We start from the raw sequence: 24,001 nt of genomic DNA on the forward strand, positions 1-24,001 counted from the left end.
TTCTGAGTACAAATAAAAAATTTAACTTGACATTTAGAAAAAAATTACTCTAAGGTTTGTTCATAAAGAGAAACCTGTTCTGTACATTTTAATCTCCAATTTAATAGTTTACATCATGGTGCTTCTAAGTCTATAACTTAATTTTAGGTTTAAACTTAATAATTTGTCTTGGTTTATGCTTTGCGGTTTTTAATCTTTGTATGCTTGGATTAAAACTTCCTTCGCTGAGGAAAAACGTCATCTTCATTATGTTCTCTACTCCTGCTGCTTTTGTCCCCAGGGGGGAAACTTAAAGGGTCAAAGTCTCCTTTGCCCGCAGCCAGAGAGCTCTGGTCACTTCTTTTAGAGGAAACGGTGCTGCTGTGACTGGCACCAAAGAGCTGTTCCATCAGATTAGCTTTTTTCTCTTTTCTTGTAGTTACATCTACACTGTCCTTACTGAGTTTTTCTATACTATTTGACTTCCCTGATGTTTTTGCAAATGAAGGCACATAGCTGCCAAATACAAGCTGATCTGGAGAGACTGGGCTTCTGCTATTTCCTGGACTCTGGCCGTCTCCATCTGAGGTTAAAAGCCTGATGTCTTGCAAATGATGGCTATTGAATAATCTCTCTGAGGATTCAGAGAACATGTATGTTTTGGGGCTTTTCTGCAGGGAGGACAGTTCAGATTGCAAATCTGGTAGCAATGGTAGAGAAGGAAATTTTAGATTCTGAGAATCTTGGAGTTCTCTGTTGATTCCATTCAGTTTAGCAAGTAGCAATTCTCTCTTCAGTCTTTCTTCTTCCTCTTCTTGAATTTGGTACAGTTTCGCTTGGTATCTTCCAGTTCCCAATGCTGGCTTGGAAACTGTCTTGTCTTTTTGATTTTTAGCAAGTTCTTCTCTTTCCCAGTCTGTATAAAATGAAATTTTACAGCAGTCAATATTTTTAAACAGGAAACCTCAACTCTCAAAACAACAGTCTTTATTTAATTTGGGTATTAATAGTATAGTGAAAAGGGACACCATGAATTTCATTTCTATACTTGATATTCTGGATTCAAAAAGAATTTGCTTAATCAATGTGTATTGTGTTTAAGCTTCACAATTCACATTTAAAGAAAAATTCTGTTCTTCAAATAAAGGGGTGGGGAAGAAGGTTCTCTGCCCATTTCTTATACTTTATATTATAGTGCTGCACACTGAATAAAGGGAGGTGGGATGGATGGAGAAAATACTTTTTTAAAAAACTTAAAAGTAAATTGAAACTCCTGACGTTAGAGTGGGGGTGTCCAAAAATCTCCAGAGCCTGAGGGTTGGGGGATGGGGAAAAGGAAACAGCTTTTAAGATGCCTCCACATGCCTGTAGCTAGTGACTAGTAGCTAGTGTCTTTCTTACATAAATGGCTTTGATACTTCCAAGGCCCCAAGAAGATGGGAGGGGTTTTTGGACCAGGGAATGGTACAGAGAGCACACAGAGCCTGTACAAGGAACTGTGAATGGTTAGAACTGGTTACCGTGCCCACTGCAGTCAGGGATTTAAAATTAGGCGGCAGACGTTTTAGCTAGGATGTCCATGGGGCTTTGAAAGGGCAAAGGGAGAACCATGCGTGATCCAATGCAACATGGCACATGTTTTCCTGGACTGTTATATGGAGGCTGGTGACATCGTACCCCAGTTCCTAAAGGAGACAGCTGACAGATAAGGGATGGGGAACTTCTGGGCATGTTTTTGGCTTCTAGCCTTTTAGGGAGCAAGGGAAATGCTGGGTCCTGTGGGAGAACAGGGCTCTGAGCTGAAGTGCTCACACTCCTCCCCAGGTTGGAATATTGTAAATAAAAACCTGTTTTCCTCAATACTACTTGTTGGGTTTTACACCAAGGCGCCACATGAAAGAAGCCCCTTTCGCTCTGTAACACTGATGTCATACCCTTAGAAAGACACATCACTTATGCAGTATGCCAACAGATGCATTAACCTGAATCTAAGAGAACACTTCAGATAAATCTCAAGCGAGGAACACTCTATTAATAAACAAAAAGGGTCTGTATTCATCAGTAATGTAGATCTCACAATATTTTTTTTAAGGCGAAGAAGCTATTCCAGATAAGAAAATGCTATAATGGACAATACTGTGTCAGCTGACAAAACTAGTATAGGCAGCCAATTAGAGAAATGGGTTGTAGCAAAGTCAAATTTCCTGAGGTAGACTACCATACCGCAACGACACAATGTAAGAGAATGTCCTTATTTTGGAGAAATAGACATGGAAATATTTTAGGGTATGGGCATGAGGTATACAACTTAATCTTAAACAGTTCTTTGGCTATTATTGCTGCTTTGCTCTAATTTTGATATTATTTCCAAATAAAAACATTTAAAATATTAAAAAATAGAAGAACACTATGTAATTGTAGTAAATGGCATACATTCTCACTGATGTCAGATCATTCCATATAGACTCCAGGGGGAAAAAAGTCAGTCAAAAAGGACAAGGAAAGTGACAGTCTATACTTTATTCCTTTTCCTGGAACCTAGACAGAATTGAACGTAACACCCGATTTTCTACTCTGTAGTTTAACATGAGAAAGCATCTCCCTTTGTGCATTAGCCAACAGTGATGTAAATATAGCTTCCATTCAACTGTTACATTGTTTTAAATACACACAAATATACATACATTAATTTACGTAACAATTAAGTCATGATTTTATGTTCCATTAACTTTAAAGGGAAAAAATTTTCTCTGTAAGCATCTACTATATAATTAACAGAATACATTCAAAGGCTTGGTCTCACCTATACCTTTAAGACATTTTATCCAGATGGAAATAAATTTATTCCTGAACTTCATTTCCAGTATCTGAAATCATGTGAGTTTGTTCACTGAACTTCCACACTAATGGTTGAACACATTAAAGATTTACTTTACAAATTAAAACCAAAGAAAAATTATAGGAATATATTCGGGACCTCATAATTCACTGATTTTAACTCTTGGGCTACTCTACACACTAGAGAGTTTCAAAGTCAAGCCAATAAAAACAGCTATACTTCAGCTATATCTTCATCATGCTTTAGTTAATACACAAAGAATTTCTTTTCCCTTTGTCTGAATTTTCTGAAGGTAGCTTTGTCGTTATTCCCTAACCCAAACTGCAACTGAAATACACTCTTCATTTTTTTTGCTTTCTTTAGTAACTTCATTCAAATGCTTGTGATTCCTGATAGAACCTTCCCTTAACACTGTATCAACCTTTTCTTGTTCTGTATATCCAAGTCATTCTTCACCTGGAAGGCATTAGGGGACGTTAACCCTTTCTTTCCCAAGGGATGCTGACTCATCACATGCTTAAACAAACTCTTACCATACTCCAGCTTCTCAGCCTCTTGTTTTAAAACATGGATTCCTTGACCTTTAACAAATTTTTCTTCTCTTTGCACAACTGGGTTTAGAATCCCTGTCTCTTCATGTTCATTTCTCTCTTCGGATTTCAGGTCCTATTACATGGTTTTTTAAAAAATGCAAGTTCACATGAAGAAAAGGAAAAGAAGCTACTTAAATATTACAGATTTATCTCCCATTAAGCATGATACCAACTAAGTTAGAAATTAAAGCATATTTTCAGCTAATAAATTAATAAATCAGAAGTTACCACCCTTTGAAAGATGCTTCAAAAGCACACGTTTATTTACTTTATTTAAACTTTTAAAGAAGCATTTCTAAGCTATATTAAAACCAATATAATAGAAATAAAGTCACTACCCTACATAAAATTAGAGAGAAGTTTCAGAAGTATTCTTGCTTTGTACATTTCACAACAAAATCTGATTAATTCGGTTAACTGGAAACGCTATTAACCAACTATAAGGGCCAAATGAGATGGCATTAAACTAAAACACAGGCAGAGAAAATTACATGGAATCTTTTCATTTATACTAGGATATGAGTCTCACCTACACCTTTAGGCCAAAAGCCTTCAATTAATTAATTCTGTAATATTTAAATCAAGTAAAAAATATAACCTGAAATTCCTTGTTTCATATGGTTTCTTTCATGTGTATAATTTTTCCTAATGAAAGTAAAATATCTATTATTAGTAGACTTGTGTAGTAGAGCACTGTTCCCTAGTATCCATCTTCCCCTTCTTCCTTTTAGTTACAAATACCTTGAATTTTAGCAGAGCGTAGGGCTGCTCAACTGGAGACTATATTGACTGCCTCCCTTGCAGCTAGACAAGACTAATAGGGTATGAATGGAAGTATGTATATAATTTCTGATCACATTTGTAAAAGCAAAGACTGCTTGCCCTTCACCTCCTCATTTCTCCTTCTCATAAGGGTAGTGAGCCAGTTCCAAGCACAGAGATTAGGAGGGAAGAGCAATAAGACAGAGGATGAGTACCATGAAACAACACTTTCTGCCTCTTCTGGACTACCCTTTGACCTTCAGTCTATTATAAGAGAAAGAAACTTGTATTTTTCTTGAGCCATTGTATTCTGAGTCTCTTTCCAATAGCAACTTAGCCTGCACTTTAACACATTCTTGAGGCTCTATAAAATGTCATGATCAGTCCTAAGAACTTCATAAACTTAATGATTACTTATTCCCACAAACCTAAAAGGTAACACACCCCCATTTAATAAACTGGGGAAATTGAAGCTCCAAGAAGTCACACAACGAAAATGTCAGAACCAGAATTTAAAAAGCAATGCTAATCCTAAGGCTATACTCTTTTCTCGATATCAAGCTGCCTCCTATTGAAACTTATAAATACCAAATATTTTTATCACCTTAAAAGAATTACTTTGGGGAATTCCAGCCAAGATGGAGGCTTAGACAGACTGCACAGCTCACAATTTTAGCGCCGGGGAAAAATAAAGCCTCATTGCTTTTGACTGTGCAAACCAGTGAAGGTTGGGGCAGAGGAAGAAACAGCTGGTCTCTCAGCAGAGTCCGCTTGTTTAAAGGGCCCCACGGTCCTAAAACGTCCGCAGACCCACCGACCGTGGGAACAACAGCCAGGGAAACAACTAGAGAGGTGCCAGTCCCATACAGAAGTGGGAGAAGTTCCTGGAAAAGGGACGAGTGCTGAGCAAGTGGCATTGTTCCCTCTCGGAACCCTCCCCCACATACAGCGCCACAACGTGGTGAAATGGGTCGCCCTGTACTGACGAATCCCTAAGGCTCCGCCCCTTACAATGTAACAGGAGTGACAGTTCTACCTAAGAGACAGAAACAAACAAACACAGGAGCCTGTCAAGATGAGGAAACAGAGAAGTATGGCCACAAAGAGGGAATGGATCAAGGTTCCAGTGGGAGAAATAAGCAACAAGGAGATAGCCAACCTAACAGACTTGGAGTTCAAAACACTGGTGAGAAAGATGGTCATAGGCTTTACAGATATGCTTAATTATGGCAGACCCATAAAGGAAGAAGTGAAGGCTATGCTAAATGAAACAAAGGAAAATCCACACAAAACCAATGGCGAAGGGAAGGAAACCAGGGTTCAAATCAATGATTTGGAACATAAGGAGGAGGAAGAAAAAAAACAGTCAACCAGTGCAGAATGAGGAAACAAGAATTGAAAAAAACGAGAGGCTTAGGAACCTCTGGGACAACTTTAAACACACCAACATCAAAATCATAGGGGTGCCAGAAGGAGAAGAGGAACAGCAAGAAAGTGAAAGCTTAAGTGAAAAAATAATGAAGGAAAACTTACCAAATTTGGCAAAGGAAATAGATATATAAGTCCAGGAAGCACAGAGAGTCCCAAACAGGCTAGACTCAAGAAAGCCCACACCAAGACACATCATAATTAAAAAGCCAAAGGTTCAAGATAAAGGGAGAGTCTTAAAAGTAGCAAGAGAAAAGCAGAGAGTTACCTACAAAGGGGTGCCTATAAGACTGTCAGCTGATTTCTCAAAAGAAACTTTGCAGGCAAGAAGGGACTAGCAAGAAGTATTCAAGGTGATGAAAAGCAAGGACCTACAACCAAGATTACTCTATCCAGCAAAGCTATCGTTTAGAATGGAAGGACAGATGAAGTGCTTCCCAGACAAGGTAAAGCTAAAGGAGTTCATCATCACCAAGTCATTATTATATTTAATGTTAAAGGGACTTACGTACGAAAAAGAAGGTCAAAACTATGAACGTTAAAATGACAAGTTACAGCATCAACTACTGAATCTAAAAAATAAAAACAAAATCCAACTAAGCAAACCAGAATAGGAACAGAATCACAGGTATGGGGATCATTTGGAGGGTTATCAGCTGGGAGAGGGGAAGGGGAGAAATGTGGAAATGGTGCAGGGATTAAGAAGCATAATTTGTTGGTACAAAACAGACAGGTGCAAGTTAAGAATAATATAGGAAAGGATGAAGCCAAAGAACTTATATGCACAACCCATGGACATGAACTAAAGAGGGTGGGATTGCTAGAGGGAAGGGGGGTACTGCGCAGAGGGGAGCAAAGGGAATAAAATTGGGACTACTGTAATAACATAATCAATAAAATAAACTTTAAAAAAAGGAATTATTTTATTAGTTCACATTTTATCCTTTCAAAAAGACTAATTAACATTATATCTAGTCTCCATGAGAGTGTAAATATAGGAAGAAATACATCATATACAACTAAGTTGTTTAAATTAAAACAAAATTAATAAACAAAAAACTAGAGTACGCACAGGAACCAAATCAGTTCATCCTTTCTTTTACACAACAGGAGACCTCAGAGTCATGGGGAAACTTACAAGGCACGAAAATACAGAATTATGATGAAGTAAGTATGATGGCTCTCTAGTACGTGTTTCTTTTGGATTTTAAACACTAAAGAGAAAATCTCGTAGAGAAAAGGGCGTTCCAGTAGTGAGAATACAAGTCTTCTTAAGTGAAGGTCCAACACAGACCCACTGTATGCACTTTAATTCGAATGGTATGAAGTCAGATTCCACTGCAATTACTTTGCTCAGCATTCAGCTAACTTGTAAAATTCTCCCCCCAGTTAAATGTAGTCAAATTCTAACAAATCATTTGAAAACTACTCTAATTTGCTTTTAAACTTAAAAGCAAGGAGGGTTTTTAGAGACTATCTAGGTACATACAAGGTGAGAAACTTAGAAAATAAAATTTTCTTCCCTTCTACCTTCAACCCAGAAGGTACAAACACGCTTAATAAAGCATTTGAAAGATGCAATGTGAACTAAGGTCAATCCAAAGGAATTTAATAAAAACATACAAATTGTTATCTGTCTCTTTGAAAGGCTAGTTGCATATTTATAGATATAGCATTAGTGTCACTGCTGAAATTTTAAAATCTTTGCTATTGTATTTTGGAAAAAACGTCAAACCTAGACTTTGGTACCTAATCATATTGCTAAACTCACCAAAGAAAGATGTTTGGGTTCCCATTTCTTTTCATAATACGTAACTCTTTCGGGTGTACTAGGAAGCTCTTCCAGCTTGGAGTCTTCACTGGTTTGTACTCCTTTTGTACACTGGTATGTAAAATCACATTGGCATGCAGCTACCATGGAAATTATAAAATAATTTTTCTAATTGTAGTTAATATTGCTAAAATATATGGAATTCAGCTGGTATAAATATTCACCATATAAATGAGGTAATGCACGTTTTGCTCAGCTCCATGACTACTCACATTAGTTTTCGTTTCTAGGATTTACTGGCAATTATGTAATTTGATGACAATTCTGACTGGTAAATCCTATTAAGCTTTTACAAAGTTTATGTTTTTAAACTTTTGTAATTTACAGAAGAGTGAAGTTATACTTTTGTTTAAAAAAAGATAAAGATATGCATAGCAATACCAAAGTATTTATGAGTGAAATAAAAGATCTGGATTTTGCTTTACAATACTCGGGAAAATATTTTTTAAAATAGCTAAAATAAGATTAGCAAAATGTATTAACTGTTAAAGCTAGCCGATATGTAAATAAAGGTTCATTATACTATAATCTCTAGTTTGGTGTGGGCTTATAAAGAAAACTTTTTAGAAATTACGTAAAATATAACTTCTATGAACTCAGGGTAAAAACTTGAGAATGTTGGAAGAATTTCTGAAAACTATTTAATATTAAATTAGTCAATAGTTTAAAGGAAAATTAAATTTATTTCAATGTAGTTCTTTCCCCTTTGCCTTCCTTTTATTTCAGAATGTATTTTGTTGCTAGTAATAGCTACCACATGTTTTTCAACAATAATAGCTACTATACCATTTTTTCTTGAAACATGTTCTTTTTCTTTCTTTGGAGAACACTTTGGTAGACGATTAGAATATATGTTTTTTGTGTCCAGTTCTCTCTCCTTTTCCTGAAAACAAACCCAGTACAATTAAGAACACAGACACTCAGTTTAAAAACGAACAGAAATCCTTCCCTTGTCAATTGGTATTTTACTTACCACATTGGAATATGCCTACTTCAGCTTCCCTTTGTATTTATCTAACTATAGAAAGGAATATCTCTAGGATATTTAGGACTGGGTAGAGCAATGACTCTCCCGACCAAGTCCAATATACACTCGCAGTCAAAAAAGTGAGAGGAAATAAGGCAATAGTCATTTTCTACTCACTCCTTCCTGATAGCTAGTATTGTCTTACAGTTTTAGCAAAAAGACAAAAAATTAGTTAGCATCTCTCAAATGTTAGTTATAAATTATTAATGAGTTAAAAATTAAACCTTTAAAAACAAACACAAATGTTCTTGACCATTTTGGGGCTACAACTTTCTCTGAGAATTTGATTTAAAAAGTAAAAATTCTATGCACGATAATGCATAAACACTAAATTTCGCACAAAATTTCAAACCATAAATGATCTCAGAAGAGAATTAAGAACAGCTGTTTTAACAAAACTAACTAATTTGAATGCTTCCTCTAAATACTTTGAAAATTAAAGGCATTATTTACAATAACTTTAAAATTAATTAATTATGGAGTTATCTGAGGAAGAAGACTGGATTATTTGGATTATTCAACCATGTAAGAGAAAAACTCCAGTTCCCATATAATTTATTTTCAGAATTTAAAAAATTATTTCAGTTATATAATTCCTCTTAGTGTATTCAATGTTTTATTTTTGATATGCGTTATAGTGATTATATCAACAAACCTTTTCCTGATAAGTGCTAAATATGGTGTTAGAATTTTGTAAATGATACTGTCCCACTTATAAATATGAAAGGTAACAGTGTTGTAAAAATATTGAGTTTTCATCTAATATATATTATAGAGAGAAATAATGAAATTTAAAGTAGAGTGCTCACCTGTAGTTTATGACGTAGTTGGTCCAGCTTGTTTTGAAGAACTTTATTTTCATCATGAGCATCAGACGCCCTTTTCCTTTCAGCAAGTAATTGCCGTTGGAAACTGTTTTCACTCAGTTCAAGGTTTTTCATTACTTTCTATGATATGTGTGCAAACACATAAAAATTGTACTTAAAAATAATCAAACAGCAAAATATTTCACTTAGCATCAAAATGATTTTTTAGAAGCACTGTACAAGACATACAAACCAGGCTGGGATTAGGTTTCTAAATAAAATAAACTGTGAAACAGACTGACAATTTAGTACTAGGCTATATTTCTTTCTTTGTTTTTCTCGATGACTTATAATTTCTTAAGCATTTGTCTGAGGCATGCCATATATGGATAGTCATTTAAGTTGGGAGCAAAAGACAACTAAAGGCCGTGATAAAAAACACGGGCTTTTGAGAATCATTGTTTGGGCAAACAGATACGAAGATAGCTGTGTAAAATTACACAGCACTATTCAAAGTGCAGAGATTACCTTGTAAAATATTTCTAAATAAAAAGAATAGGCATCTCCATGGTCTTCAACATGTTCCATGAAGTTTAAGAAATAATTTATGTTAAAATATTTTCTTTTAGGTGAAAACATCACAGTGGCGTGAGTCATTCTTTTTTCCTCTCCTCTGATTTACAACTAATTGGACATCCATAATGAACAAAAGTGCCCTTCTGCACAGCACAAGATACTCAAGAGATCCATCCATCTGTACACCCAAAAGTAGGTGGACTGCATCTCAGAGAAGGCTGCAGAACCAGGAGAGCGACAGTGGCACCACAGGTAGGTCGGCATGACCTTTCTGGCAGAGGATGTGGAGGGTGAAGGCAGTGAGTGGAAGGTCGGCCCTGCTATGCATGCTGAGGCTGGAGGAACCTGTTGCTCTCTCTGAAAGAGACCACAGTCACAGGTGGAGGAAAAGAAATGGAAGAAGGCAGACAAAGAGAGATGAAGGGATATGTTTCCTTCTGTGCACCCCAGGATATTGACAAAAGATCCACTGGAGGATCCCCCAACATGGGCAACACCCAAAGCTGCACACACCTCCCCTCACTATACTACCACCATATCTTTTTCTCCTCCAGTGTTTTTTGTTGTTGTTGTTGTTTTTTTTAATGCATGAGCTCCCAACTTGACTGGTGAGGTAAGAGAAAGCAAAATGTGTGCTATAGAGCCACCTTCTAGAAAAACAAAAGAAAACCTCCTAATTATGAACCTGCTAAACCGTTAGAATCAAAGTGAACAAAGGTATTCACTACTTCAAATGCAGCAGCAGAGGGACTTTTCATCAGAAACAATAAAAAAAAATATGGTAACATAATACCACAAAAAGAAAATGACAATTTCCTAACAATCACACCCCAAAATATGGAACATAGTGATCTCACTGATAAAGAATTCAAAATAGTTGTTAAAAAGAAATCTAACAAGATAAAGAAAACTCAAAGGCAATACAATGGCTTCAGAACAAAATTAATGGTAAAAGGAGTACTTTATAAAGATTGTGCAATTATGAAGAATGCTTTACAAAAAACTGGGAAGAGAAGAGATCAGATGAAAAAATATGCTAGCATAAGGATAGGAATTTAGGAATGATTCATGTGGAACAGGAGAACTAAGATCTTTTACAAGTGAAGAAACCTACAAGAACTGTCAGACTGCATTCAGAGAGCCAAAATTAGATTAATGGGTAAAGCAAAAGGAGGAGAGGAAAAAGGGAGCAGAGACTTAAATACATGAGAGTTGAGAAATTCTCAAACCTGAGAGAGAAACTGTACATTCAAGTCCATGAAGCTAATAAAAACACTACATTATCTCAACACAAAAAAAAGACCAAGTAAAAGTCAATGGCAAAGAACATATTTCAAAGGCAACGGAGTGGGAAAGAACACCTTGGGAACCCACAAAGGAACAACATTAGGCTATCGTAGAATACTCAGCAGAAACTCTATAAGCCAGGAGAGAGGGGAAGAACATATTCAAAGTATTGAAAGACTAAAATTGCCAGCCAAGAATACTCCAGCAGCAAAGCTACCCTTCAGATATGAAAAGGAAATAAGGTTTTTGCAAACAAAAGCTGAGGGGTTCACCATAACTAGACCTGCCTTACAAGAACTGTTGAAAGAAGCTCTTCAACTTGACATGACAAACAAACAAACAAAAAGTACACAAAACTGTAAGGCGATAGTCAAAATTGAAAAACTATAACATTTTTTAAGAACAGTATGTTAAACAATTATAGCATGAAGTTTAAAGGGAAAGAACATTAAAAATAACTATAACTACAACTTGGTAACAAAATCACAGCATGAAAGATAATTTGTGACATCAGAAATATAAGGGGGAGGATAAAAAGATGGAACATTTGATGGTGAATAAAAATAATTGGTGAATCTGGTCAAGATGGCAGTGTAGGCAGACATCAAAATTACAACTAAAATACAGAACCATCACCCAGAACTGTAAAAAAAACAAGCTAGGTGGAAGTTTGACAACTATGGAATTAAAGAAACCACATCCATTAAGATGGAGCTGGCAAACTGCTGGCATATCTGAGACTCCATCAACCTGGCTACCACTGTTTGACCCGCCTTGGAGCTCCCCAGAGACTCCACCCCACCCAATTTACAGGCCCGCCCAAGCTGCTTGTTCATATAAATGGCTGGTCTTGGCTTCACAACTTCCTAAATCCCATCCAACAAGCAACAGTTGGCCTCTCTGAGCTCAAGGCAGGGCAATACCAGCTGCCAGTTTAGATACACAGCTTGGCTTCACCTGGAAATCTCCAAGCCCAGCACAAGCAACAGCCATCTCAGATTGCTTTATAGCTCAGGAAGGGTGCCCCTGGCCAAATGCAGGTAGCGGATAACCTTGACCTGAATCACCCGGAAAACCCCAGGGCCAGCGCACCCAGTGGACAGCTACAGAGCATGCCAGAGCATCAGTACCCTGTCCCTGCACAGCTGATCCTCCACAGAAGGCGGAGGTTGGTGGTCGGTGGTCACAGCCAGTCCCTGCAGCTGACTGGTCTGGGTAAATCCCTCCCATTGATCTGCAACAGCAGCCAGGGCTCAACCAGGGGAGGCTGTGCCACTGGACCCTACAGGACACCTATTACGTTAGGTCATACTACCAAGACATGGTGTCAAAGCAGCCTTACCCAATGCACAGAAACAAGCACAGGGAGGCGGCCAAATTGAGGAGGCAAAGAAATATGGCCCAATGAAAGAACAGAACAAAACTCCAGAAAAAGAACTAAACAAAATGAAGATAGAAAACTAACACATGCAGAGTTCAAAATGATGGTGATAGTATGCTCAGAAATGATTGAGTATTGTCATCAAATAAAGGAAGAAGTAAAGGTTATAGAAAATGGAATAAAGACAAATATACAGGGAACCAACAGCGATGGGAAGGAAGCCAGGATTCAAATCCACAACTGGAACAAAAGGAAGAAATAAACACTCACCCAGAACAGAAAGAACTGAAAAAAAGGAGGACAGGATTAGGAACCTCTGAGACTAAGCTTTAAACATACCAACATCCAAATCATAGGGGTGCCCGAGTTAAACAAACAACAAAAAAAAAACTTCTAAGCAAATAAAAACGGATATACAACACGCAAATCTTGTGGCATGCAACCAAAGCACTTCTGAAAGAAAAATTTATAGCAGTAAACGAACAAAGAAACCAGAAAAACTTCAAATAAACAACTTAGCTTTACACTCCAATGAACCAAAGACAAGTTAATCCCAAAGTTAGAACAAGGAAGGAAAAAGTAAATATCTGTGATATGTAGCAGAAACAAAGGGAAGCAGCCAAAATGGGGAGATGAAGAAATGAAAGAGCAGGACAAAGCTCTAGAAAGAGAAAAACAATCTACCAGATACAGACTTTAAAACACTGATTATAAGGATGCTCCATTAACTTAGAGAAAGGATAGATGTACTCAGTGAGAACTTCAACAAAGAGATAGAAACCATAGGGGAAAAATAACAGAAATGAAGAATACACCCTGACCAGTGCAGCTCAGTTGGTTGGGCACTGTCCAAAAAGCAAAAGGTCATTGGTTTGATTCCCAATTAGGGTACATGCCTGGATGTGGATTCGGTCCCCAGTTGGGGTACATATGAGAGGCAACCAACTGATGTGTCTCTCTCACATCAATGTTTCTCTCCCTCTCTTTCTTCCTCCCTTTACCCTCTCTCTAAAATAAATAAATGAAATCTTAAAAAAGAAATATAGAATACAATAAATGAAATGGGATATACGGGAGGGAATCAACAGCAAATTAAATGAAGAGGAGGACTGAACCAGGAATCTGTAACAAGGTGGAGGGAGACACCCAATTGGAACAGCAAAAAGAAAAACAACTGAAAAAATAAAGACAGTTTAAGGTACCTCTGGGATAACATCAAGTGCACGAAAATTTGAATTATAGGAGGACCAGAAGAAGAGAGAATAGGAATTCAAAACCTATCAGAAGACATAATGACCGAAAACATCCCTAAACCTGGATAAGAAAATAGACATACAAGTCCAAGGAGCTCAGAGAGTCCCAAACAAGATGAACCCAAAGAGGCCTACATTCAACATATCATAAATAAAATGCCAAAGTGAGACTATTAAAAGTAGCTAGAGAAAAGCAGTTAGTTACAATGGAGCTTCCCATTAGACTATCAGCAAATTCTCAACCCAAACTTTGCAGATCAGAAGGTACTGACACAACCAAGATTACTCTACCTAGCAAGGCTATGAATTAGAATCCAAAAGTAGATAAAGAGTTTCCCAGACAAGAAAAAGGTTAAGGTTTTCATTACCACTAAACCAGTATTACAAGAAAAGTTAAAGGAACTTCTTTAAGTAGAAATGATGAAACATATAAGAAAATAGAGGAAAGAAAAAATTTTTCACTGGCAAGGACAAACACTTAATAAGCAGTAGATTAACCCATTATATAGTACAAAGGTTAAGAGGCAAAGTAGGAAGATCATGTGTAATTATAACAATAAATTAAGAAACACACAAAAGTAAAAAATAATGAAAACACAAACATGGAGGAGGTGAGTAAAATAATGTAGTGATTTCAGAATGTGCTGGAATTTAAGCAATAATCACCTTAAAATGCACAGATATAAACATAGCTTGGAATCTGTGAAGCACATGGTAACCACAAACCAAAGTCTACAGGAGATATACAAGAAATAAATAGAAGGAATCCAGACCAACACGACAGAAAGTCATCAACATACAAGAGAAGAGAACAAGAGATAAGAAAGGAACAGAGAAGAATTACAAAAATAACCAGGAAACAATTAACAAAATGGTACCTGGCACAAATTACTTTAAATGTCAATGGATTAAATGCTCCAATCCAAACATATAGAGTGGCTGAATGGATCAAAAAACAAGACCTGTACTTATACTTCCTACAAGGGTCCCACTTCAGATTGAAAGACACACAGAGACTGAAAATAAAAGGATGGAAATAGACATGTCATGCAAATAGACATCTTTAAAAAAGCTGGTGTAGCAATACTTCTTTCAGACAAAATAGACTTTAAAACAAGGGCTGTTAAAACAGATAAAAGGGCATTTCATAAAGGGATCCATCCAACAAGAGGATGTAACTCTTGTAAACATCTACACACCCAACATAGGAACATCTAAATGCATAAAGCAAATATTGACAGATATAATAGGAGAGATCAACAGTAATGCAGTCATAGTAGGGGACTTCAACACCCCATGGAGATCAATATGGAGATCATTTGAACAGAAAATCAACAAGATAAAAAGTTGTCTTGAACTAAGTGGCTCGGTTGGCGAAATATGGGGTGGTCTGTGGGCTTCACTTTAAAACTGGTTTCTCTTTTCTATTTTAATGGCTTGGACGAAAGAGCCCAGATGTCTGAGAGTGGGGAAACCTAAAATATTTCCCTCAGCCCAAACTTAGTGGGCAAAAAAGTTTTGGACAGGTGAGATGTGTCTGGCACACCTTCCTCCAAGGAAGTCCTTTTTTACCCTAATGTGGGACGTTGAAAAATTATTTCCTGCCTTTTGTCATCTAGTGGTTACGGACTGAATGATGTCTTTTAACCCTGTTGCCAAATCTGTTGCCCCCAGAATACAACAAGAATGCCAGCCTGTTAAACCAAGCACACCGTTGTCTGGGGATAGCCAACTGACCTGGAATCTGCATGATCCTTCCCCATGTGGGAAGGCCACCCTACACTCCACACCCCCACTCTTATTAGGGATTTCTGGACCCAAGGGTAGGTTGGACAATGACCATGTCTAGCTTGAAGCAGCTAGAGGAGCTTGAGACCTTCGCCCATTGTCCTTTATAAGATTAAAAAGGGTTTTAAGTCTGAGAGGGAGGGATTGTTATTTTTTATTGCTAAAATAATTAACTGTTTTTTAAAAAAAGAAGAAGAAGAAGAATATATGAAAGGGTGAAGCGGGAGAGCTTGTATGTACGACCCTTGGGCATGGACTTGGGGGAGGGATTGCTGGGGGAGGGGGGTGCTGGGCGGAGGGGAGCAAAGGGGAAAAAATTGGAACTATTGTAAAATATACTTTAAAATATACTTTAAAAAAAAGAAAAATGTAGTCTTAAATGACACACACATTTAATTGATATTTTAAGTGACACAGACACTTAATAATATTTTGGGAGGATTTCAGCCCAAAGCAGCAGAACAATACATTTTTTTCTAGTGTAAATGAAACATTTTCCAGGATAGACCACATGATAGGCCACAAACAAGTGTCAATATTTAAGAAGATTTAAATCATATCAGAAGTCTTCTCCAATCAAAATGGCAGAAAACTAGAAATCAAGTACAAGGAGAAAACTGAAAACACACAAACACTTGGAGACTGAATAACATGTTACTAAACAACGAATGGGTTAATAATGAGATCAAGGAAGAAATCAAAATATACCTGACACAAATGAAAATATAAACATAATGGCCCAAAATGTAGAGGACACAGTAAAAAAATAGTTCTTAAAAGGCAATATACAGTAATACATGCCTACCTCAAGTAACAAGAAAAATCTCAAATAGACAATCTAACCTTAAACTTAAAGGAATTAGAAAAAGAACAAACACAGCCCAAAGTGAATAGAAGAAAAAATAATAAAGATCAGATTGGGAATAACAGAATAGAAAAAAGAAAAAGAAGAAAGAAGGAGAAGAAGATGGAAAAGAAGAAGAAAATATCAATAAAAACCAAGTACTGGCTCTTTCGAAAGATAAACAAAAGTCACACATCTTTAGCCAGACTCATCAAGAAAAAATGAGAAAGGGTCCAAATAAATAAAATCAGAAATGAAACAGAAGTGACAACTGACATCAAAGAAATACAAAGGACTGTAATGAAATAATAGGGAACAATTACGTACCAGTAAATTTTACCACCGGGATGAAATGGATAAATTCCTAGAAACACACAATGTTCCACGGCTGAATCAGGAAGAAACAGACAATGTGAACAGACAGATAACTACTACCAAAATCAAATCAGTAATCAAAAAACTCCCAACAAACAAAAGCCCTGGGTCAGCTGGCTTCCCAAGAGAATTCTACCAAAGATTCAAAGAAAAAAAATTAGTACCTATCCTTCTCAAACTATTCCAAAACACTGAAGAGGATGGAAGGCTCTCAAACTTATTTCACAGGGCCAGCATTAACCTGTTCCAAAACCGGACAAAGACTCTACTAAAAAAAAAAAAATTGGAGGCCAATATCCCTGATAAACATAGATGGGGCAAATATCCTCAAAAGTATATTAGCAAACCAATTTCAGCAATACATTAAAAATATCATACACCTAGATTAAGTGAGATTTATTTCTGGGATGCAAGGTTGGTTCTATATCCTCAAATCAATTAACATGATACACCACATAAACAAAATGAAGTTTAAAAATCACATAATCATATCAGTAGATGCAGAAAAGGCATCTGACAAAATCTCACTTCCATTTATGAGAAAAGCTCTCAGCCATGTACAGTAGGTACCTCGGTACTCGTTGTTAATTCGTTCCAGAACTCATGATGAGTGCCAAAAACGAGGAGTAACCAATGGTGAAGCATTTTCTCTTGTGGGGCGGCGCTGTGACTCATACAAGTTCTAGCAAGTGCAACATCCTGAGCCAAGAGCAGAGTGCCGGAACATTTTTTTCTCATCAAAATGTGACAAGTACAGTGTTTGACAAATTCTGAAGCCAACAAGAACCGAGGTATGACTGTATTAAAAACACCTAATATATTACAAAAAGCTAATTTATTTATAGTTATGACTTCCCTTTGCTCAGAGAGCTCTCAGCAAACTTTATTCCCATGGTTTTTCCTTACCTTTGCTTTCCAAACTACATGCCAATTATTAGCAATTCTAGCCTTAACCCAGGTCTTCCGTTTGATACACATATATAGCAGGTAATTTCTAATATAAGTTCCCTGTGTAACAGTTATGGGGTAGTAGTACCTTTTCCTCTTTCAAGAAAAAAAAAAACAAACGTTTAAAAAACATCTGCAGTATTTTCAGACTAGTAACTCAACATTCTTCCACCCACCTCTCATATCAGTTTTCATTTGGGGGAGTAAGGGCACACCTGCTCCAAAAGATGTTTTCCAGAAATGTTCAAAAAAATAAAAACAAAGTATTGCTCATGTGGCATTTCCTATACAATAGTCCCAAAATGGCAGTTTCAAACACTGTAGCTGTTATACAGTATTTTCAATTTAGAGAAACAATCACATAAACAGTGTATTTCCCCCAAATAACGATGATCCACAGAATTAAACATTCATCCATTAACTTCTGGCCCTTAATGTATACAGTCTTTTGCATCTTTCTCTTAAAAATACAATGTTTAATTTTTCCTAATCTCTGAGGAAAATAATTCTAAAAAAAAAGTCTTCGTTTCCAAGCAAATCATGAACTTCAATAAGCTACCTTACTAGAGCACATTAAACGCCCAATGAAAAATACAAGACAGCACAATTAGAAGCTGTAGAAATTTTACCTTGATTCTTTTTTCACTGTTGGCTAATTTTAACTCTGCTGCAACTACTTTCTTTGCCAAATCATCTCGTTCAGGTAGGTGTCTAGCCTCAGAGGTCTTTTTGAATTTCTGTAGGGAACATTTTGTCCTACACAGTTCATCTTCTGTTTCTTTCAACCTTTTCTCAGTCGCCTGTTCTTTCACTTGAGCTCTTCTTAAGAGTTCTTTGAGTGCTGTAATCTCATTATTATGACGAGCAATAAGTTGTGAGACTTCATCTCCTGTATATTCAAATTTATTCAGGGTTTTCTCAAGTCTGTATTGAAGCCTTTTCAAAGTTTTATTTTCTTTTAGCGCCTCAGTTAATTTGACCCGGACTTCAATTATTTCATTCCGCAATTTATTGATTTTTAGCAGTCTTGCAGAAAGAACCTGTTCTGTACCAAGATCAGTACCTTTCCGAGGTGGTTCCCTACTGAGGCTCTGAGAGCAAAATCCCACTCCTTTTCTGTTTGGTGGGCCCTTAGGACTTGGTTTCCTAGGGGCTAAAAAAGAAACAATAATAATGTGAAGTGAAAGCTGTACCAAATGTAGCACTACTTTTCATCCTAGCAGGTGGATACGTATCATTCTTTAGTTATTTTGTTCCTTAAAATATGATTTTACAATATTTAGTTAAATATCAGATTTTACTTAGAGCTCTTAATATAATGTTTTTATTAAGAAAGGTTTGGAATCTTTTCTGAAAGTTCAAGAATATTCTGATCCATCAAAATTATACCACAATAGTTTATAGGGAATTATTTTATATTACTTTAAAGATGGTAGTATTAGGATTTACCATATTTAACTTTACAGTAAGATGACAAGTCAGAATTCAAACCTGGGCTTCATCAAAATTAGCATAGTGCCTAATGAACAATAGACAAAACACTGTGATATTCAAGTAATTTGTGCCAAGATATTTGGCCAAGATCATCATTTGAAATGTGGAAGTGTAAGTTTTCTCTAAGTTAATTAGAACTCTTTTTCTTTATTTGGTGAAATAGGATGACAACATGTATAGTCAGAAAATTTGGGTTTGGGATTCAGATTTACCACTAAATAACTCCTTGGGCAATTCAACTAAACCTTTCCAGGTCTATTTTTCCGACCCATGGAATGAGGATACCACCACCTACATAATTATACTGTTCTGAAGATTAAATCAAGTATACTTGTAAAACAAAATTCTCCATAAATATTCTGTGTCAGTAATAAGAACTTCAGCAGTACCAATGTAATTCTAAATGCTTTCTCGGGGGCTTTCTTTAGTGTGATGTTCATTTCAAAAATATCTGACATAATTTGAGGACAAGATAAAAACTAAACACTACATCCTAAAAATATAAGCATATGAAATCCTTAAAGTGTACTTATTACATTTCAACATTTCACAAAATTCTGGAATGTTATTATTTTTACTAAAAGCTCATTAAACTTAGGCCTCCATATACAGAACACCTGCCTTTTAAAAAAAGACTTCTGGACACCGGCCACACTTCAGAATAATGAACTTTAAGTTCCAAGGTAACTGCATTTTTTTTTCCCCAAGAAGGAACTGCATTCCAAAGTAATAAAAGAAAAAAAAGAAAAGAAAAACTAGAAAATCCAGCCTTTCCCTACTTACCTCACCTGCGATGAATACCCTAATCCATTATGTAAACAAGCAAAGATTAGCAGGTATCATTTGCAATTGAACATAAAGCTTCATTTAAAAAGACAGATTGTAAAGAAAGTGTTTTGAATGTATACTGATTTCGGATTTCAGCTCTAATAATGCTTGAATACATCAAAGGAAATGGTAATAAAAATAAATGAGAAAAAAGCTACTTGCAACTTCAAAATTATACTATCCAATGTTAGCTCCACACAGCTACTGAGAGATCTGAAGTATAGGTCTAAGTACAAACAGATACGCCACAGCTGTGAAATGCACATTGGAATTCAAACACTTCTGTCTTCAAGATGAATGCAGAGTATTTCAAACACAAGGTTTTATATAAACTATATTTAGTGAATTTTGGGTAAGTTAGGTTAAATAAAGTATATTAAAATTTAGTTCACCTGTTTTTAAAATGTGGTTACTAAATAATATAAAATTGTATGTGTGGCTTGCATTTGTGATTTGCATTGTATTTCCACTGTGACTTGCATTGTATTTTTAAATCGGACAGTTCATCATTTCAATTTTCTTTCTTTTCCAACAAACTGAATTAACAGAGTTTGGGTATTTGTATGATATTATGGAGTATATACTCAGCTCTTGGAATGACAGAAACTTTATACATAAAATGACTATACAGAGAGATAAATGTTAATCATTCCAAATCTCTGAATTTTATGTAAAAAGTTACATCGCTCTACAAACAAAATTTTCTCTAAATAGAAATTTGTTTATTTAAAAGTTGAAGCCTATGTAAGAATCAGGATAAAAATTTTCAGTCAGACAGAAAAGGCTATCACAACCAACTTCTTGACATCCTAAAAATCTGAACATTTACTTTCAGCATATTCTGTTTGTATGACTACAAACTAATAAAAGTATGCTTAATTTGAACTCAAAAATTTTTACCAGTTTTCATCAACCTTTTTTCACTTTAATTTTAAAACTATCAAGATGAAATGTAATGCTAATAGGGTGAGAAGAAATATGACTGACTGCCATGGATATTATTCTTCATCTGCTCCTTAAGTCACCACCAAAAACAAGAATGAGAAAATAATGCCTCTTTTTCTTACTTTAAGAATTAAAAATAAAATGACATTTAAAAAATATGTTGTAAAGATAAATTATGTAGCTATCAAAAACTTAAGATGTTTATTTTACTGATAAAACAAGTAGAATAAATGTGTAATATACAAACATGCATAATTATTAAACTACTGTTAAATTTTGTCATATACATAACTTGTGATGGAACACATTGCCCTGGCTGGTTTAGCTCAGTGGATTGAGCGTCGGCCTGCGAGCTAAGTGTCGCTGGTTCGATCTTCCAGTCAGGGTACATCAGAGAAGGAAAACTCTGACTCCAAAAAACCTCCGCTGCCTTGCGGCATACCTCTTCAGGGGAAAGGCTAAGGGAGTAAACCCCGACAGAAAATCCGGAGCCGGAGTCCCTAAGGCGGTTTGACGTTGTAGTCAACACCGGCAACTCCTGCGGCGCACCTGAACCCAAGCTGTATCGACTCCGTCTTTCCCTTGGACCCTTCAGCTGCGAAGAGAGGGGGGGTCTGCTGCATGGGCAACAGCAGACCCTCCATATCACCCTGCCCAGGCTCTGTAGCTTCAGCGTCATCACAAGATATCGATTCAACACGGGAGGAGACAGATACCATGTCACTCCCGAGTCGGACTGCACAGCCATTCTCGGCGGTGCAGATAGACTCTTAAGAAGCTACACCATCGTCTCTCGAGACGGACGGCTGCCGACGACGACGATGGAACACAATTTTATTTTTTAAAATAATAAAATGTGCTGAAATAAAAAGGAGAAAGAATTGCTACCAACCACGCAAATCTGTGAATTCAAGTGTTCAAGATACTGTTTTAATCACGTTTGTTCTTTCCTTAGTTTAGTCTACACTGGTGATTGAAGCATAAACCAAGGGACTTTAACTTAGTGTTTAAGGAAAGGTGTTAATTTGGTCCTGTTGCTTGATCTAGGATAGACAAGTTACCATAGATTCTAATTCGGAAGACAATGCAAAGCAGAAAACTGTACGTCAGATTGAAGACCATAATTGAAATTCTTATAGGTGATGTTAGCATTTTTTCACAGCTTTTTCTCAGTGATCTTTTCAAATAAGATAAGGCTTAAAAAGTTCTGACTCCTTAATTGTGTGGACTCTGAAACTGCCCTGGGGAAGGAATGAAAAAAATCAAAGAATTCCTACCAATAAATCCCTAAGTATTTAAGTTACTTATTGGGAATAAATAAGCATTTTCTAATATTTAATCCTAAAGTCTGTTTGTTTTTAACTATATAGAGCAAAAGTTTAATATCAGATTATGCTCTTAACCACAAAATCAAAACAAGAGGCTCACACTGAGACAGACTTGGAGGAAGAGGCCAAAATCCTGCAGCACTGCACTGTCCAAAAAAAAAAAAAAAGGAAAAGAAAGGGGAGGAAGAGAGTGAAGGAAGGACTGGCAGACTGGCAGACTAGCACCCAATTGATAAAAATATGAACATCTCTGAGAAGTGAGATCAGGGATCCATGAAAGGGCTGTTTTCAAAAGAAACATATTCTTGTAGGTTTTTTAGAAAGCAAATATTACTTTGCAAAGTAAAAATCTATATAGGCAATTTTAATTATACCCCTACTTAAATCTTATCAATGACTTAACTATTCCCCCACAGTAACGATCAATGTATTAGCATAGGATTCAAGCTGTTTCATGATCTGGCCCCTGTTTTCCTTTCCAGATTTCAATTTCACCACTGCATGCCTTGCAATGTCCACTCCCACCATTCCAAGCTACTGCTGTTACAGCTGTGCCGCATTTATTAATGCACACTATAACCACTTCATTTAACTTAGCTCATTTTCTATGGTGTACTTGTGGTCCTCACACATTTTATTACTAAGTACACACTGGGGTTTTCTTCACCGGGGATTTAAGATGCAGAGATTTCTAGAATATTACGTAGTCAAATGTGTATTAGTACCAGTTCCACCCTAGTAACACTTTAACCAGAAAAATTATTTCTAATTACTAATCTTGCATCCATTATAATACAGTTAAATAGAAAACAGACTGGTGATCTCAAGTCCCAAATTCTATTTCTAGGGTTAATTTGAACTTTTGCAGTAAACACTGCATTACTAGGGGAATTAATTTTACTCAGTGAAAAAGAATTGCCCCTTAACCATTTTATAGCAATACTTTTCACTACTTCTTAAAAATGAAGACAAATTAAGGTACAAACATTTTGATATGTTTTTACCTTTACAGTACTGATAAAACTCCAAAACAAGCATTTATGTAGGAAGAAAACAAAATGCTGAGCCTTAATTACGGTTCTTTCTTTTGTATACAGAATGACTTTGAATATAACAAAGGCTAATGCACAATACCATGAGCAACACTTAAATTAAAAAATATATATTCTATTTAAAATGTAAATTAAGCTGTTCCATGCTTATATTAATATACATAAGAATAGCAGAGTTTGCTTCATACAAGCTATCCTAAGTACTCAAAAGGAGTCTTCTAGGTCTACTGGACTCTCTTAAAGAATGCTTACCTTGGTGATGCACTTGGCTATTTGAAATTTGTCTTTTAGGATGTTTTCCCTTGATACTCATAGGTGTGGAAAGACTGACCAGTGATGACTGGCCAGAAGACTGTGGTGTAGTTCCAAAATCAGATGAATAGTAACAGTAATGGTGTTCGCCTGTCTTACGTTCTTGGTCAGTATCTGGACTTCTTTCTCTTTCCCCCATGGTTTTGAAAATAAATCTATTCACATAATTTCACAGATTCTTTCTTCCAGAAAAATCCATGAGAAGTCTGAGGAACACTTTCTAGAGTCTTTAGATCCTCGTGAAAATATTTATATCTGTTCAATTTGTTTTCTCTATATCTCTGTAGTCCACAATTCACATTAACAAGCAGAAGAAATACTTTCT

General features: G+C 36.2%; 1 pseudogene; it reads right to left on the minus strand.

Moving 5' to 3' along the window:
• Positions 1–7: 7 nt before the first annotated feature.
• On the minus strand, positions 8–24,001 carry LOC150007367 (lebercilin-like; annotated as a pseudogene).

Source organism: Furipterus horrens, unplaced genomic scaffold, assembly GCF_987537825.1.
Source record: "Furipterus horrens unplaced genomic scaffold, mFurHor1.1.pri manual_scaffold_6, whole genome shotgun sequence".
NCBI classification, from domain to species: Eukaryota; Metazoa; Chordata; class Mammalia; order Chiroptera; family Furipteridae; genus Furipterus; species Furipterus horrens.